Below are 18,809 nucleotides of genomic sequence, written 5' to 3' on the forward strand. Positions count from 1 at the left end.
TAATACAAAAGCATGAAGGTAAAATTACTACTTCCCTATATACTAAAACAGACCGCAATAATCTGCTTCATTGTAAAAGTTTCCATCCTAGACCTCTTAAACGAGGCCTCCCTTTCTCCCAATTACTTAGGGTAAAAAGAATTACATCTGACCCGCAGTTGGCAGAGGAGCAGATGAATACCATGATCAATAAATTCCATGAAAGAGGGTACAGCTTAGAAGATTTAATACAGGCTAAGGAGAAAGTACTCCAATTAGATAGAGATGAATTATTGAAACAAAATCAAATAAAAAAAACTACTACCATGATTCCTTGGGTGCAGGAGTACAATCAATATAGCAACGATATCAGTAAGATCTCCAAAAAATGGTGGCCTATGATCCAGACAGATGAAGAGTTGAAATTGAATAATACTAAACTAATGAGTTGCTACACTAGGAGCCGTAATTTCCGCGACATACTGGTAAAAACCGATATAAGATCTAATTATGCCACTAGGAGTAGAAGTAGGACTATGGGATGCATTAGATGTGCATGTACAACATGCCAATACCTCATTGCGGGTGACACCTTTTATCACCCCACAACAGGACATAAATATAAAATTAGACACACATTGACGTGCAATACAAAATATACAGTATACCAAATTATTTGCCCCTGTGGTAAATCATATGTCGGCAAGACAGAACGAGCCTTTAAAGAAAGGATGGCAGCACATCGGAGCTCCATAAAAGCAGCGATCCTAAAAGGAGATAGTGAACAGCCAGTAGCCCGGCATTTTAGTCGCGCAAAACATCCACTCAGCACGTTGAGGTATAGGATGATCGACCATATACCACCTCTAATTAGAGGGGGTAATAGATCATTGAAATTAATGCAATGTGAGTCTGAATGGATATTTAGACTAGACACACTTAGCCCTAAGGGGCTTAATGAATATCTAGGTCTTAATTGGTTCCTGTAATACCTATGAGTAGTAGTGAGGATATTATGGTCAATATAAAAGTTGTGATACAGTATAATTCACCTGCTTTGGTTCACGAGGCTAATGAGTTGAAATTAACTAATGATGGTAATTCTGATATGCTCATAAATTACCAAATATAGCGATATTTGTTATGACTTAAACAATATTCCTGTGCGCATCAGGTTTCAGCTATTTTGAACAGTTTATTGTTTGATGTTTTATTATGCACTAGCACTTTAAGAAATATATGTGGGTTTTTGTAGTGAGACCTCAGCCCACCCAGGTGAGGTGTGTGCGGGGACTACGTCATTGATGACGTGAAGCCGGCCAGGTGGGAGGTCCTGGACGTCGGCTTCCGGCGTTTGGCGTCCATGTGGAGGGTACACTTATTTAGGTGAGTCACTTTGTATCTTGTATTGTCTGATGAAAGTGCCTTAATAAAGTGGCACTGAAACGTTACTGTACCTGCCCGTCTGAGCCGTGATTTATTTGACAAGTCCAGGAGTGCCGCACTTGGAAAATTGGTGTGTATGCATATACGTGAGGGCACCCGGACGAGGATTGCAATTAGAAGGAGAGCCGGACCATACGGATACATACATACATACATACACATACACATATATATATATATATATATACACATACACATACATACATACATACATACATATACATACACATATATACACATACACACACTCAGCACCATGCTGCTCAGGACGCCCCCCTGCGCGCCCTGCACCCCAGACAACGTTCGGGAAGCGGGAGTTCCGGCGCATCGCACACCCGCCACTCTCATGGTGGGTCCCCGTGTGCGGCGCCCGGGAGCTCTAACTATCTATGCTGCCTCGGGCGCCACCACCTCCCGGCGCCCTGTACCCATGGCGGCCGACGGGGACCACGGCATAACGCGCCTGCGGGGGTCTGTATACGGAGCCCCCGGCAGTGCGAGGAAGAACTTTTAAAACTGACTCGCTGCTCAGGGCGCTCCCCCCAGCGCGCCCTGCACCCGTATAAGCGGTGTCGGGGAAATAATTCAAGTATACTGGCGGGGGATGAACCACGGTGCCTCGGCACCTAAATGCTTTTTTTTTTTTGCCAGTTGTTCACATTAAGCAGACCAGTAACATGCTGCCCAGGGCACTCCCTCCCCCCCCCCCCCCCCCACCACCAGCGCCCTGCACCCTGTGAGTGCCGTTGGTGTGTGGGAGCATGAAGAGCAGCACTACCACTGTACTTCCATTACTGAAGTCTTCTGCCGTCTGAAGTCTTCTTTTCTTCCAATACTCACCCGACTTCTTTCTTCTGGCTTCTGTGAGGGGAATGACGGCGTGGCTCCGGGAACAAGCAGCTAGGCGCACCAAGTGATCGAACCCTCTGAAACTAATGGTGTCCAGTAGCCGAGAAGCAGAGCCTTGAAACTCACAGAAGTAGGTCCTGCTTCTCTCCCCTCAGTCCCACGCTGCAGGGAGCCTGTAGCCAGCAGATCTCCCTGAAAATAAAAAACCTAACAAAGTCTTTTAGAGAAACTCAGTACAGCTCCTCTAGTGTGTGACCCATCACTCCTGGGCACAAAGTCTAACTGAGGTCTGGAGGAGGGGCATAGAGGGAGGAGCCAGTTCACACCCAGTTTAAGTCTTTATAGTGTGCCCAGCTTCCTGCGGATGCGTCTATACCCCATGGTCCTTTTGGAATCCCCAGCATCCTCTAGGACGTATGAGAAATAGAGGTACATTAATGAAAAGCGTGAGTAACAGTCATCAGTCTGCTTGTGAAGGTCTCTAGAGTGGAGGCCTCTTGGACTGTGCAAGGCAGTGAGTTCCATGGTCAGGGCTACAAAGCTAAACATTCAACCCATAAATAAATGACAGGAGATTCTTGGTACTGCTGGTAACAGTCCTTCATCTGTAGAAGCCAGCAAGCAAGCAGGGCAGTAAGGAGGCAGAAGCTCCTTCTAGTACCTTGGACCATGTAATGTTTTGCTGGGAAGGTCAGTTAGCCAATAATGAAATAGATTTGTCATCTTACAGGCAGCCGGTGAAGGGAGTAGAGAATGGGTGTTATGAGGCAGGAACGGGCTGGTTAGGTAACAGCTTGGCTGCTGCATTCTGTACTAGCTGCAAGCTCTGTAATTCTTTTGCTGGGTGACCCAGGTAGATGGCACTGCAGTAGTCTATGAACTTCTGAGGGAATCAAGTGCTTGATTCTGGCTATGGTCCACAGATGAAAGAACGAGGATTTGTATGTGGCGGATACCTGATGTCTGTGTCAGCCACATACCAGGACAACACAAAGATTCAGCACACGTTCAGTATTTTCAATTCTGAGCACCAAAGCGTAAATCCAGATGGTTGGTAAAGCTGTAGTCTTGTCCTTTGTTGGGGAGCTTCTATTATGTTTCACAAAGACTGAATCACAGCCAACTGGCATCATCCACCCCTGGCGCTCAGCTAGACAACCATTTATTGGTATTAGGTTCTCAGTACATGGAGCAAAAAGCAGGTCATCTGCATATCAGTGGTAGACCAGGCCATGATGTCTGATTATATCACCCAGTGGTAGCATGTATATTTTATAAAGCATAGGAGATAGGATTCACCCTTGAGGAACACTGGACGACAGTGATAATTATACTCCAGAAGATTTAAATAGTTCCGTACTTGGGTAATGTCTAATGTGTTCAACAAGAGCGGATTTATTTCTCTCACAGCATGAAAATGGATTCTCACCTGTGTGACTTCTCTGATGTGTAGCAAGATCTGATTTCCGTGCAAAACATTTCCCACACTCAGAACAGGAATACGGCTTCTCACCTGTGTGACTTCTCTGATGTCTGACAAGAGATGATTTCTGTGCAAAACATTTCCCACACTCAGAACAGGAATACGGCTTCTCACCTGTGTGACTTCTCTGATGTGTAACAAGAGATGATTTCTGTGTAAAACATTTCCCACACTCAGAACAGGAATACGGCTTCTCACCTGAGTAACTTTTCTGATGTTTAACAAGAACTGATTTAAATGCGAAACATTTCCCACACTCAGAACAGGAAAACGGCTTCACACCTGTGTGACTTCTCTGATGTGGAACAAGAGCTGATTTCTGTGTAAAACATTTCCCACACTCAGAACAGGAATACGGCTTCTCACCTGTGTGACTTCTCTGATGTGGAACAAGAGCTGATTTCTGTGTAAAACATTTCCCACACTCAGAACAGGAATACGGCTTCTCACCTGAGTGACTTTTCTGATGTTTAACAAGATCTGATTTCCATGCAAAACATTTCCCACACTCAGAACAGGAAAACGGCTTCTCACCTGTGTGATTTCTCTGATGTGTAACAAGATATGATTTATATGTAAAACATTTCCCACACTCAGAACATGGAAATGGCCTCTCACCTGCCTTAGCTGGATGATGGGTAATAAGGTTTGTGTTCTGTGTAAAACATTTGGCATCTACAGAACAGGGAAACTCATTATCTACTCTCAGAGCTGTAACAGATGCACCAATATCAGAGTGATCAGGAGAACATTTCACTGGATCAGAGGGATCAGCTGATAGAGCTGGATGTATAATTGGGGTAATGGGGTTATCTCCTGGAGAATCCTGTCTACTGTCATTATCTTTTATGTCACAATCCGGGGATAACATTAGATGTCCTTCTGAGATATTCCTGCTTGTGTGTCCACCTGCTGGAAATAAAATACATTATGGAAAATAAGATTTTACTCACCGGTAAATCTATTTCTCCTAGTCCGTAGTGGATGCTGGGAACTCCGTAAGGACCATGGGGAATAGCGGCTCCGCAGGAGACTGGGCACAACTAAAAGAAAGCTTTAGGACTAACTGGTGTGCACTGGCTCCTCCCCCTATGACCCTCCTCCAGACCTCAGTTAGGATACTGTGCCCGGAAGAGCTGACACAATAAGGAAGGATTTTTGAATCCCGGGTAAGACTCATACCAGCCACACCAATCACACCGTACAACTCGTGATTTTAAACCCAGTTAACAGTATGATAACAGAGGAGCCTCTGAACAGATGGCTCTCAACAATAACCCGATTAGTTAACAATAACTATTTACAAGTATTGCAGACAATCCGCACTTGGGATGGGCGCCCAGCATCCACTACGGACTACGAGAAATAGATTTACCGGTGAGTAAAATCTTATTTTCTCTGACATCCTAGTGGATGCTGGGAACTCCGTAAGGACCATGGGGATTATACCAAAGCTCCCAAACGGGGGGGGGGGGGGAGAGTGCGGGTGACTGCAGCAACGAATGAGAGAACTCCAGGTCCTCGTCAGCCAGGGTGTCAAACTTGTAAAACTTTGCAAAAGTATTTGACCCTGACCAAGTCGCGGCTCGGCAAAGTTGTAAAGCAGAGACCCCTCGGGCGGCCGCCCAAGATGAGCCCACCTTCCTCGTGGAATGGGCTTTCACTGATTTAGGATGCGGCAGTCCTGCCGCAGAATGCGCAAGTTGAATTGTGCTACAAATCCAACGAGCAATAGTCTGCTTTGAAGCAGGAGCACCCAGCTTGTTGGGTGCATACAGGATAAACAGCGAGTCAGATTTTCTGACTCCAGCTGTCCTGGAAACATAAACCTTCAGGGCCCTGACTACATCCAGCAACTTGGCATCCTCCAAGTCCCTAGTAGCCGCAGGCACCACAATAGGCTGGTTCAAATGAAAAGCTGACACCACCTTCAGGAGAAAATGAGGACGAGTCCTCAACTCTGCCCTATCCGTATGGAAAATCAGATAAGGGCTTTTACAAGATAAAGCCGCCAATTCTGACACACGCCTGGCCGAAGCCAGGGCCAACAGCATGACCACTTTCCACATGAGATATTTCAAATCCACGGTTTTAAGTGGCTCGAACCAATGTGATTTCAAGAACCCCAAAACCACACTGAGATCCCAAGGTGCCACTGGAGGCACAAAAGGGGGCTGAATATGCAGCACGCACTTCACAAATGTCTGAACTTCAGGCAGTGAAGCCAATTCTTTTTGGAAGAAAATTGACAGACGAAATCTGTACCTTAATGGATCCTAATTTTAGGCCCATATTCACTCCTGCTTGCAGGAAATGCAGAAAACGACCCAGTTGAAACTCCTCCGTTGGGGCCTTTTTGGCCTCACACCAAGCAACATATTTTCGCCAAATGCGGTGATAATGTTTTGCCGTGACATCCTTCCTGGCTTTGATCAGGGTAGGGATGACTTCCTCCGGAATACCCTTTTCCTTCAGGATCCGGTGTTCAACCGCCATGCCGTCAAACGCAGCCGCGGTAAGTCTTGGAATAGACAGGGCCCCTGCTGGAGCAGGTCCCGTCTTAGCGGTAGAGGCCATGGGTCCTCTGTGAGCATCTCTTGAAGTTCCGGGTACCAAGCTCTTCTTGGCCAATCTGGAACCACGAGCATCGTTCTTACTCCGCTCCTTCGCACAATTCTCAGTACCTTTGGAATGAGAGGCAGAGGAGGGAACACGTAAACCGACTGGTACACCCACGGTGTCACTAGAGCGTCCACAGCTATCGCCTGAGGGTCCCTTGACCTGGCGCAATACCTTTCTAGTTTTTTGTTGAGGCGGGACGCCATCATGTCCACCTTTGGTCGTTCCCAACGGTTTACAATCATTTGGAAAACTTCCGGATGAAGTCCCCATTCTCACGGGTGGAGGTCGTGTCTGCTGAGGAAGTCTGCTTCCCAGTTGTCTACTCCCGGGATGAACACTGCTGTCAGTGCTGACACGTGAGTTTCCGCCCATCGGATAATCTTTGTGGCTTCTGCCATCGCGCTCCTGCTTCTTGTGCCGCCCTGTCTGTTTACATGGGCGACCGCCGATGTTGTCTGATTGTATCAGTACCGACTGGTTTTGAAGCAGAGGTCTTGCCTGGCTTAGGGCGTTGTAGATGGCCCTTAGTTCCAGGATATTTATGTGAAGTGAAATTTCCTGGTTTGACCACAGTCCCTGGAAATTTCGTCCCTGTGTGACTGCCCCCCAGTCTCGAAGGCTGGCATCCGTAGTTACCAGGACCCAGTACTGTATCCCGAATCTGCGGCCCTCCAGAAGATGAGCACTCTGCAGCCAACACAGTAGCGACACCCTGGTCCTTGGCGACAGGGTTATCCGCCGATGCATCTGAAGATGCGATCCGGACCACTTGTCCAACAGGTCCCACTGGAAGGTTCTTGCGTGGAATCTGCCGAATGGAATTGCTTCGTACGAAGCTACCATCTTTCCCAGGACTTTCGTGCATTGATGCACTGACACCTGTCCTGGCTTTAGAAGGTTTCTTACTAGAGATGACAACCCCTTTTTTTTTTTCCTCTGGAAGAAACACTTTTTTTCTGGTCTGTATCCAGAATCATCCCCAGGAACAGAAGACGTGTCGTGGGGACCAGCTGTGACTTTGGGATGTTGAGAATCCAACCATGCTGTTGTAGCACTTCCTGAGAAAGTGCTACCCCCACCAGCAACTGCTCCCTGGACCTCGCCTTTATCAGGAGATCGTCCAAGTACGGGATAATTGAAACCCCTTTCTTTCGAAGGAGAATCATCATTTCGGCCATTACCTTGGTAAAGACCCTCGGTGCCGGGATAACCCAAACGGCAGCGTCTGGAACTGGTAGTGACAGTCCTGTACCACAAACCTGAGGTACTCCTGGTGAGGAGGGTAAATGGGGACATGCAGGTAAGCATCCTTGATGTCCAGAGATACCATGTAATCCCCCTCCTCCAGGCTGGAGATAACCGCTCTGAGCGATTCCATCTTGAACTTTTTGATATACTTGTTCAAGGATTTTAAATTTAAAATGGGTCTCACCGAACCGTCCGGTTTCGGTACCACAAACATTGTGGAATAATAACCCTTTCCTTGTTGAAGGAGAGGTACCCTGTTTATCACTTGCTGGGAATACAGCTTGTGAATTGCCTGTAACACCGCCTCTCTGTCAGAGAGTGTTGTTGGTAAGGCAGATTTTAGGAAACGGCATGGGGGAGGCGTCTCGAATTCCAGCATGTACCCCTGAGATACTACCTGAAGGATCCAGGGATCCACCTGTGAGCGAGCCCACTGTGTGCTGAAATTCCTGAGACGTGCCCCCACCGTACCTAGATCCGCCTGTGAAGCCCCATCGTCATGCTGTGGACTTGGCGGAAGCGGGGGAGGACTCCTGGTCCTGGGAACTGGCTGTATGCTGCAGCTTTTTTCCCTTACCTCTGCCTTTTGGCAAAAAAGAGGCGCCTCTTGCTCGCTTGCCCTTATGGGGCCGAAAGGACTGTGCTTGATAATACGGTGCTTTCTTTTGCTGCGAGGTAACCTGGAGCAGAAAAGTTGATTTTCCAGCTGTTGCCGTGGAAACGAGGTCTGACAGACCTTCCCCAAACAACTCCACCCCTTTATAAGGCAAAATCTCCATGTGCCTTTTTGAATCGGCATCCCCTGACCACTGCCGAGTCCATAATCCAGTCTAGCGGAAATGGACATTGCACTTACTTTTGATGCCAGTCGGCAAATATCCCTCTGTGCATCACGCATGTATAAGAGCGCATCTTTTATATGCTCTAAAGTCAGTAAAATATTATCCCTATCCAGGGTCTCAATATTCTCTGTCAGGGAATCCGACCACGCAACCGCAGCACTACACATCCATGCTGAGGCTATAGCTGGTCGTAGTATAACACCAGTGTGTGTGTATATAGACTTTAGGAAAGTCTCCTGCTTTCTGTCAGCAGGCTCTTTAAGGGCGGCCGTATCCGGAGACGGTAGTGCCACCTTCTTTGACAAACGTGTGAGCGCTTTATCAACCCTAGGGGGTGTTTCCCAACGTGACCTATCCTCTGGCGGAAAAGGGTACGCTGCCAATAGCCGTTTAGAAATTACTAATTTCTTATCGGGGGAAGTCCATGCTTCTTCACAAACTTCATTTAATTCCTCAGATGCAGGAAAAACTACTGGTAGTTTTTTCTCACCAAACATAATACCCTTTTTTGTGGTACCTGGGGTAATATCAGTAATGTGTAATACATTTTTCATTGCCTCAATCATGTAACGTGTGGCCCTATTGGAAGTTACAGTCGTCTCCTCATCGTCGACACTGGAGTCGGTATCCGTGTCGACGTCTGTGTCTGCCATCTGAGGTAACGGGCGTTTTACAGCCCCTGATGGCCTTTGAGACGCCTGGACAGACACAAGCTGAGTTGCCGGCTTTCCCATGTCGTCAAGCCTATTATGTAAGGAGTTGACACTTTCCCGTAATTCCTTCCATAAGTCCATCCACACAGGTGTCGACCCCGCAGGGGGTGACCTCACATTTACCGGCATTTGCTCCGCCTCCACATAATTTTCCTCCTCATACATGTCGACACAGCCGTACCGACACACAGCGCACACACAGGGAATGCTCTAAAAGAGGATAGGACCCCACAAAGCCCTTTGGAGAGACAGAGGGAGAGTATGCCAGCACACACCAGAGCGCTATATATATACAGGGATATCACCTATAAAGAGTGTTTTCCCCTATAGCTGCATAGAATAACTATAATGCGCCTAAAATATGTGCCCCCCTCTCTTTTTTACCCTTTTCTGTAGTGCAGGACTGCAGGGGAGAGCCAGGGAGCCTTCCTTCCAGCGGAGCTGTGAGGGAAAATGGTGCCGGTATGCTGAGGGAGATAGCTCCGCCCCTTTTTCGGCGGACTTTAGGAAATCTGGCAGGGGTTAATTTACACCTATATAGCCCCTGGGGCTATATATGGTGTATATTTGCCAGCCAAGGTGTTATTTATTGCTGCTCAGGGCGTCCCCCCCCCCCCCCCAGCGCCCTGCACCCATCAGTGACCGGAGTGTGAGGTGTGCATGAGGAGCAATGGCGCACAGCTGCAGTGCTGTGCACTACCTTGGTGAAGACTGATGTCTTCTGCCGCCGATTTTCTGGAACCTCTTCTTGCTTCTGGCTCTGTAAGGGGGACGGCGGCGCGGCTCCGGGAACGGACATCGAGGTCGGGTCCTGCGTTCAATCCCTCTGGAGCTAATGGTGTCCAGTAGCCTAAGAAGCCCAAGCTGGCTGCAAGCAGGCAGGTTCGCTTCTTCTCCCCTTAGTCCCTCGTAGCAGTGAGCCTGTTGCCAGCAGATCTCACTGAAAATAAAAAACCTAAACTATACTTTCTTTTCTAGGAGGCTCAGGAGAGCCCCTAGTGTGCATCCAGCTCAGCCGGGCACAGAAATCTAACTGAGGCTTGGAGGAGGGTCATAGGGGGAGGAGCCAGTGCACACCAGTTAGTCCTAAAGCTTTCTTTTAGTTGTGCCCAGTCTCCTGCGGAGCCCGCTATTCCCCATGGTCCTTACAGAGTTCCCAGCATCCACTAGCACGTCAGAGAAATATAAAATGAGTAGACAAGACCCAGGGTGTTACAGGATACAATATATAATTCTATAATTGACATGTTTTACCTGTAATCATTGCTTTTATGTGTATTAAAAAAAAAAAAGAAGATAGGATGCTTAGACTGGAGCTTGATCAACACTGAACACTCATGTGGGATTACTAGAGGCGACATGGACGCTCATGGGGGATTACTAGAGATGACATGGACGCTCATGTGGGATTACTAGAGATGACATGGACGCTCATGTGGGATTACTAGAGATGACATGGACGCTCATGTGGGATTACTAGAGATGACATGGACGCTCATGTGGGATTACTAGAGATGACATGGACGCTCATGTGGGATTACTAGAGGTGACATGGACGCTCATGTGGGATTACTAGAGATGACATGGACGCTCATGTGGGATTACTAGAGGTGACATGGACGCTCATGTGGGATTACTAGAGGTGACATGGACGCTCATGGGGGATTACTAGAGGTGACATGGACGCTCGTGTGGGATTACTAGAGGTGACACGGACGCTCATGGGGGATTACTAGAGGTGACATGGACGCTCGTGTGGGATTACTAGAGGTGACACGGACGCTCATGGGGGATTACTAGAGGTGACATGGACGCTCGTGTGGGATTACTAGAGGTGACACGGACGCTCATGTGTGATTACTAGAGGTGACACGGACGCTCATGGGGGATTACTAGAGGTGACATGGACGCTCGTGTGGGATTACTGGAGGAGACATGGCCGCTCATGTGGGATTACTGGAGGAGACATGGCCGCTCATGTGGGATTAGTAGAGGTGACATGGACGCTCGTGTGGGATTACTAGAGGTGACATGGTTGTAATAATAAAACACCAAAGAAGAGAAAATGTTGTCCTGCTTGCGCACTAATAAATAATAGGATTTTAATACCTGCCGGTAAATCCTTTTCTCTGAGTCCGTAGAGGATGCTGGGGTCATCAATAGAACCATGGGGTATAGACAGGATCCGCAGGAGAAATGGGCACTTTAAGACTTTAATAAGGGCGTGAACTGGCTCCTCCCTCTATGCCCCTCCTCCAGACCTCAGTTATAGGAACTGTGCTGAGGGAGACGGACATTAGGTTGGTTTATATGAAAAGAACCACCCACCTTCGGCAGAAACTGTTGACGAGTTCTCAACTCTGCTCTATCTTCATGGAAGATCAAATAAGGGCTCTTGTGAGACTAGGCCGCCAATTCGGACACCCGCCGTGCAGATGCCAAGGCCAATAAAATGACCACTTTCCAGGTGAGGAATTTCAAATCCACCTTTTGAAAAAGGTTCAAACCAGTGAGATTGAAGGAACTGTAACATCACGTTAAGGTCCCAAGGTGCCACAGGAGGCACAAAAGGAGGTTGGATGTGTAACACCCCTTTTGCAAACGTTTGCACCTCAGGAAGTGAGGCCAATTGTTTCTGAAAGAAAACTGACAATGCAGAAATTTGTACTTTAATGGATCCTAATTTAAGGCCCGCATCCACTCCAGCTTGTAAAAAGTGGAGAATACGTCCAAGTTAAAAAATTTCCGCAGGAGCCTTCTTGGACTCGCACCAGGAAATATATTTCCTCCAAATGTGGTGATCGTGTTTTGCCGTAACATCCTTTCTAGCCTGAATAAGAGTGGGAATGACTTCACTGGGAATACCCTTCTGGGCTAGAATCTGGCTTTCAACCGCCATGCCGTCAAACGTAGCCGCGATAAATCTTGATACTGACACGGCCCCTGCTGTAACAGGTCCTCTCGTAGAGGAAGCAGCCAGGGATTTCCTATGCGTAAATCCTGAAGATCGGGATACCAAGCCCTCCTTGGCCAATCTGGAACAATGAGGATCGTTGGAACCTTTCTTCTTCTTATAATTTTTAACACTCTCGGAATGAGAGGAAGTGGAGGGAACACATACCGACTGAAACACCCACGGTGTCACCAGAGCGCCCACCGCTATGGCTCTAGGGTACCTTGACCTGGCGCAATCATTTTGGAGTTTCTTGTTGAGACGAGACGCCATCATGTCTACTTGGGGAGTACCCCAGCGACTTGTCACTTCTGTGAAGACTCCTGGATGGAGATCGTGTCTGCTGAGGAAGTCTGCTTCCCAGTTGTCCACTCCTGGAATGAAGATAGCTGACAGAGCGCTTAGATGTTTCTCCGCCCAGCGGAGAATCCTTGTGGCTTCTGCCATTGCTGCTCTGCTTTTTGTTCCGCCCTGGCTGTTGATATAAGCTACTGCTGTTACATTCTCCGACTGGATGAGGACGGGTCGACTTTGAAAAAGGCGTTCAGTTTGTAGAAGGCCGTTGTAAATGGCCCTTAATTCCAGAACGTTTATGTGGAGACAAGTCTCCTGACTTGACCATCTTCCTTGCACCCCAACCCCGGGGACTTGCATCCATGGTCACTAGAATCCAATCCTGAATACCGAACCTGCGTCCCTCGAGGAGGTGAGAACTGTGCAGCCACCACAGCAGTGATATTCTTGTCTTTGAGGACAGGACTATCGTCCGTTGCATGTGTAGGTGGGAACCGGACCACTTGTCCAACAGGTCCCACTGGAATACTCTGGCATGGAATCTGCCAAACTGAATGGCCTCGTAGGCCGCCACCATCTTTCCCAGCAAGCGAGTGCATTGATGGATCGACACTCTGGTTGGTTTTAAGATTTGTTCCAGAGCTTTTTCTTCCGGAAGAAAAACTCTCTGTAGTTCTGTGTCCAGATTCATCCCCAGAAACGACAGGTGGGTCGTAGGGATCAACTGAGATTTCAGCAGGTCGAGGAGCCAGCCATGTTGTTGCAACACCTTCACGGACAGTGCAATGTTCTGTAACAACTTGTCCCTGCATCTGGCTTTCATCAGGAGATCGTCCAAGTATGGGATAATCATGACACCTTGCATGCGAAGAAGAATCATCATCATCTCCGCCATCACTTGGGTAAAAATCCTCGGAGCCGTGGACAGCCCAAATGGCAACGTCTGAAATTGGTAATGACAATCCTGAACCACAAAGCGCAGGAAGGCCTGATGAGGAGGATAAATGGGAACATGTAGGTAGGCATCCTTTATGTCTAAGGAGACCATAAAGTCCCCTTCCTCCAGACTGGAGATCACTGCTCTGAGAGACTCCATCTTGAATTTCTGCAGAAAGTAATTTAGGTTAAGGTTGAGGAGCGGTCTGACCGAGCCGTCCGGCTTCGGAACCACGAATAAACTGGAATAAAAGCCTTGTCCCTGTTGCGCAGGGGGAACCGTGATAATGACCTGGTTCTGACACAATTTTTGTATTGCGTCGCACACTACCTCTCTGCCAGTCAGAGAAGCTGGCAAGGCTGATTTTAATAAACGGCGAGGGGGAACGTCTTAAAATTTTAGTTTGTACCCTTGTGACACAATTTTTAAAATCCAAGGTTCAAGGTCCGAGCAAACCCAGACCTGGCTAAAGAGCTTGAGACGTGCCCCAACCGGCGAGGACTCCCGCAGGGAAACCCCAGCGTCATGCGGTGGACTTGGCAGAAGCCGGGGAGGACTTCTGTTCTTGGGAGGCAGAGAAGCCTGGGTTTCTTTTACCTCTTTCCCTGCCTCTAGCAGCAAGGAAGGCAGAGCCTCTTCCTCTTCGGTATCTATTGGGCCGAAAGGACTGCATTTGATGATGCGTTTTCTTATGTTTTGGGGGAACATAAGGTAAAAATTACGATTTTCCAGCAGTAGCTGTAGAGACTAGGTCTGTAACCGGTAGGTATTAAAATCCTATTTTTTCATACGTCCTAAAGGATGCTGTGGATGCTTCAAAACCATGGGGTTTATACCAATGCTCTAGAACGGGCGGGAGAGTGCAGATGACTCTGCAGCACCGACTGATCAAACATGAGGTCCTCCTCAGCCAGGGTATCAAACTTGTAAAACTTCACAAAGGTGTTTGAACCTGATCAAGTAGCAGCTCGCCAAAGTTGTAATGCCGAAAACCCCTCAGGCAGCCGCCCAGAATGAGTCCACCTTTCTGGTAGAATGAGCTTTCACCGATTTCGGTAACGGTAACCCTGCCGTAGAATGAGCCTGCTGAATCGTATTACAGATCCAGCGTGCAATAGTCTGCTTGGAAGCAGGAATCCCAATCTTGTTGTGAGCACACAGGACAAACAGAGCCTCTGTTTTCCTAATCTGCACCGTTCTGGCGACATAGATTTTCAAAGCTCTGACCACATTGAGACTTCGATTCCGCCAAGGCATCAGTAGCCACTGGCACCACAATAGGCTGGTTTACGTGAAATGAGGAAACCACTTTTGGTAGAAATTGCTGATGAGTTCTCAACTCCGCTCTCAGCATGGAAGATTAAATAGGGTCTTTTGTGAGACAAAGCCGCCAATTCAGAAACTCACCTTTATGACGCCAAGGCCAACAACATGACTACTTTCCAAGTAAGGAATTTTAACTCAACCTTACGTAAAGGTTCAAACCAAGGAGATTGCAGGAACTGCAACACCACATTAAGATCCCATGGTTCCACTGGGGGCCCAAATGGAGGTTGGATGTACAGCCCACCTGACGAAGGTCTGAACTTCCGGAAGGGAGGGCAATTCTTTCTGAAAGAAAATTGATAAGGCTGAAATTTGTTCCGCTCTGGCAGTTTACGTACGCCACTGCTGTTATGTTGTCTGATTGAATCAAGACGGGCAGACCGCGAAGATATTCCGCTTGCAGAATGCCGTTGTAAATGGCCCTTAATTCCAGAATGTTTATGTGCAGACAAGCTTCCTGGCTTGACCATTTTCCCTGAAAGTTTCACCCCTGTGTGACTGCTCCCCAGCCTCCGAGACTTGCATCTGTGGTCACCAGGATCCAATCCTGAATCCCGAACCTGCGTCCCTCCAGAAGGTGAGAACTGTGCAGCCACCACAGAAAGAAGATCCTGGTCCTGGAAGATAGGAGTATTTTCCGGTGCATGTCCAGGTGAGACCCGGACCACTTGTCCAGCAGGTCCCACTGAAGCACCCCTGGCATGGAACCTGCCATACAGAATGGCTTCGTAGGCCACCACCATCTTGCCCAGCAATCGAGTGCATTGAAGAACTGACACTTTTGCCGGTTTCAGAATCTGTTTTACCATGTTCTGTATTTCCAGAGCCTTTTCCACTGGAAGAAAAACTCTCCGTAATTCTGTATTCAGAATCATACCCAGGAACGACAGGCGTGTCGTCGGATCCAACTGCCGTCTTCTGCCATCACTGAAGTCTTCTGATCTTCCTTTACTCATCCGACTTCTGTCTTCTGGCTCTGTGAGGGGGGTGACGGTGCGGCTCCGGGAACAAGCAGCCAGGCGCACCAAGTGATCTGAACCTCTGGAGCTAATGGTGTCCAGTAGCCTAAGAAGCAGAGCCCTTAAACGCACAGACGTAGGTCCTGCTTCTCCCCCCTCACTCCCACAATGCAGAGAGCCTGTAGCCAGCTGGTCTCCCTGAAAATTATAAACCTAAATAAAGTATTTTTTCTGAGAAACTGTGGAGAGCTCCTAAGTATATCCAGTCTCGCTGGGCACAGAATCTAACTGGAGTCTGGAGGAGGGGCATAGAGGGAGGAGCTAGTTCACACCCCTTTTAAAGTCTTAAAGTGCCCATGTCTCCTGCGGATCCCGTCTTTACCCCATGGTTCTCAAAGCGTCCCCAGCATCCTCTAGAACGTATGAGAAAACTCTCTACATGTGGTATTTGTCATGGATAGCCTTGTGTTAGAAACACCCAACTGAGAACAGGGCTGATGGCGGAGGAGGGTGTAGGATAAGAGATTGCTGTAGTGACTGAGCAATGAGAATATGTGACTTCTGTAATAAGTGTTTATTACTCACCTGTGCTGATATCTGTAGGGATCTCCTCCTCCTTACACTGCTGATCACCCCTCACACACGTCTCCTCTTCTCCCTCTATATCTTCTGCCTTTATATCAGTCACATACGTCTCTTCTTCTTCCTCTATATCTTCTGCCTTCATATCAGTCACATACGTCTCTTCTTCTCCCTCTATATCTTCTGCCTTTATATCAGTCACATACGTCTCTTCTTCTCCCTCTATATCTTCTGCCTTTATATCAGTCACATACGTCTCTTCTTCTCCCTCTGTATCTTCTGCCTTTATATCAGTCACATACGTCTCTTCTTCTCCCTCTATATCTTCTGTTTTAATATCAGACAGACGTTGTGTCTAAAAAACAAACAAACACTCTAATGACATTTGCATACAGTCAGATTAAACTGAGGTGAAACAGTATAATATCAGTGTATAAGACACACAGCTCCTCTACAGATCATATAGTGACAGTCACTTTGGTATATTGGAGAGACACTAAATCCCACCTACCTGATCCTCCAGTGGGATCCTGTGATTCTCCTCTGTACAATCCTGGGAATACAGAGGACGGGGACATCTCTCTGGGGTATCTCTGTTACTGGGCCCATCTGTAGGAGACACACAGTGACTGACTACAGTGTATATATGTGATTATCAGATGATGTGTGTATATAGGGGCCCCCATACCTGCTCTCCCCTGTACAATACATGACAGTCTCCTCTTACCCAGTGATGTGAGGGGCCGGTGATTCTCCATCATCACGTCCTTGTACAGACCCCTGTGTTCCTCTATATACTCCCCCTCCTGCATGGAGACATAGACAGTGACATCCTGACACCTTATAGGAACCTGACACACACAGTGATACAGTCATCACCCAGACATCCCCTGGTGTTACTGTATAATGTCCCATTCCCAGCAGTCACCTCTCCAGTCATCACCCATACATACCCTGGTGTTACTGTATAATGCCCCATTCCCAGCAGTCACCTCTCCAGTCATCACCCAGACACATCCCCTGGTGTTACTGTATAATGCCCCATTCCCAGCAGTCACCTCTCCAGTCATCACCCAGACACATCCCCCGCTGTTACTGTATAATGTCCCATTCCCAGCAGTCACCTCTCCAGTCATCACCCAGACACATCCCCTGGTGTTACTGTATAATGTCCCATTCCCAGCAGTCACCTCTCCGGTCATCACCCAGACACGTCCCCTGGTGTTACTGTATAATGCCCCATTCCCAGCAGTCCCCTCTCCAGTCATCACCCAGACACGTCCCCTGGTGTTACTGTATAATGCCCCATTCCCAGCAGTCACCTCTCCAGTCATCATCCAGACACATCCCCCAGTGTTACTGTATAATGTCCCATTCCCAGCAGTCACCTCTCCAGTCATCACCCAGACACGACCCCTGGTGTTACTGTATAATGTCCCATTCCCAGCAGCCACCTCTCCAGTCACCACCCGGACACATCCCCGGTGTTACTGTATAATGCCCCATTCCCAGCAGTCACCTCTCCAGTCAGCAGCTGAATGATCTTGTTGGTGAGTTCCAGGATCTTCTGGTCAATGTGTCATGTGTCAGTGAGTGAGGTGGAGGCACCGAGATGAGGCTCTGGGTCCTTCTTCTTCCTGACACACGGGGATGGCTGCTCGGTGTCTCACACTCACCGGATATCTTCTTCACTACTGTGTAACCTTGCGAAAATAAGATTTTACTTACCGGTAAATCTATTTCTCGTAGTCCGTAGTGGATGCTGGGGACTCCGTGAGGACCATGGGGAATAGACGGGCTCCGCAGGAGACATGGGCACTTTAAGAAAGCTTTGGATTCTGAGTACTGGCTCCTCCCTCTATGTCCCTCCTCTAGACCTCAGTTAGAGAAACTGTGCCCGGAAGAGCTGACAGTACAAGGAAAGGATTTTGGAATCCAGGGCAAGACTCATCCAGCCACACCAATCATACCGTATCACTTGTGATAAACTTACCCAGTTAACAGTATGAACAACAATAGAGCATCAGATCAACCCTGATGCAACCATAACATAACACTTATTTAAGCAATAACTATATACAAGTATTGCAGAAGAAGTCCGCACTTGGGACGGGCGCCCAGCATCCACTGCTGACTAGGAGAAATAGATTTACCGGTGAGTAAAATCTTATTTTCTCTAACGTCCTAAGTGGATGCTGGGGACTCCGTAAGGACCATGGGGATTATACCAAAGCTCCCAAACAGGCGGGAGAGTGCTGATGACTGCAGCACCGAATGAGCAAACTCAAGGTCCTCCTCAGCCAGGGTATCAAACCTGTAGAACTTTGCAAAAGTGTTTGAACCTGACCAAGTAGCTGCTCAGCAAAGCTGTAATGCCGAGACCCCTCGGGCAGCCGCCCAAGAAGAGCCCACCTTCCTTGTGGAGTGGGCCTTTACTGATTTTGGATGCGGCAATCCAGCCGCAGAATGAGCAAGCTGAATCGTGTTACAGATCCAGCGAGCAATAGTTTGCTTTGAAGCAGGAGCACCCAACTTGTTGGATGCATACATGATAAACAGCGACTCTGTTTTCCTGA

At 48.1% G+C, this 18,809-nt stretch overlaps 1 protein-coding gene across 1 annotated transcript in view; it reads left to right on the plus strand.

The window, feature by feature from the left end:
* Window positions 1-18,809, plus strand: part of LOC134984926 (uncharacterized) — a 171,983-nt gene that overhangs the window by 46,550 nt on the left and 106,624 nt on the right. The gene's annotated exons all lie outside the window — the stretch shown is intronic.

Source organism: Pseudophryne corroboree (genome assembly GCF_028390025.1).
Source record: "Pseudophryne corroboree isolate aPseCor3 chromosome 3 unlocalized genomic scaffold, aPseCor3.hap2 SUPER_3_unloc_97, whole genome shotgun sequence".
Taxonomy (NCBI): domain Eukaryota; kingdom Metazoa; phylum Chordata; class Amphibia; order Anura; family Myobatrachidae; genus Pseudophryne; species Pseudophryne corroboree.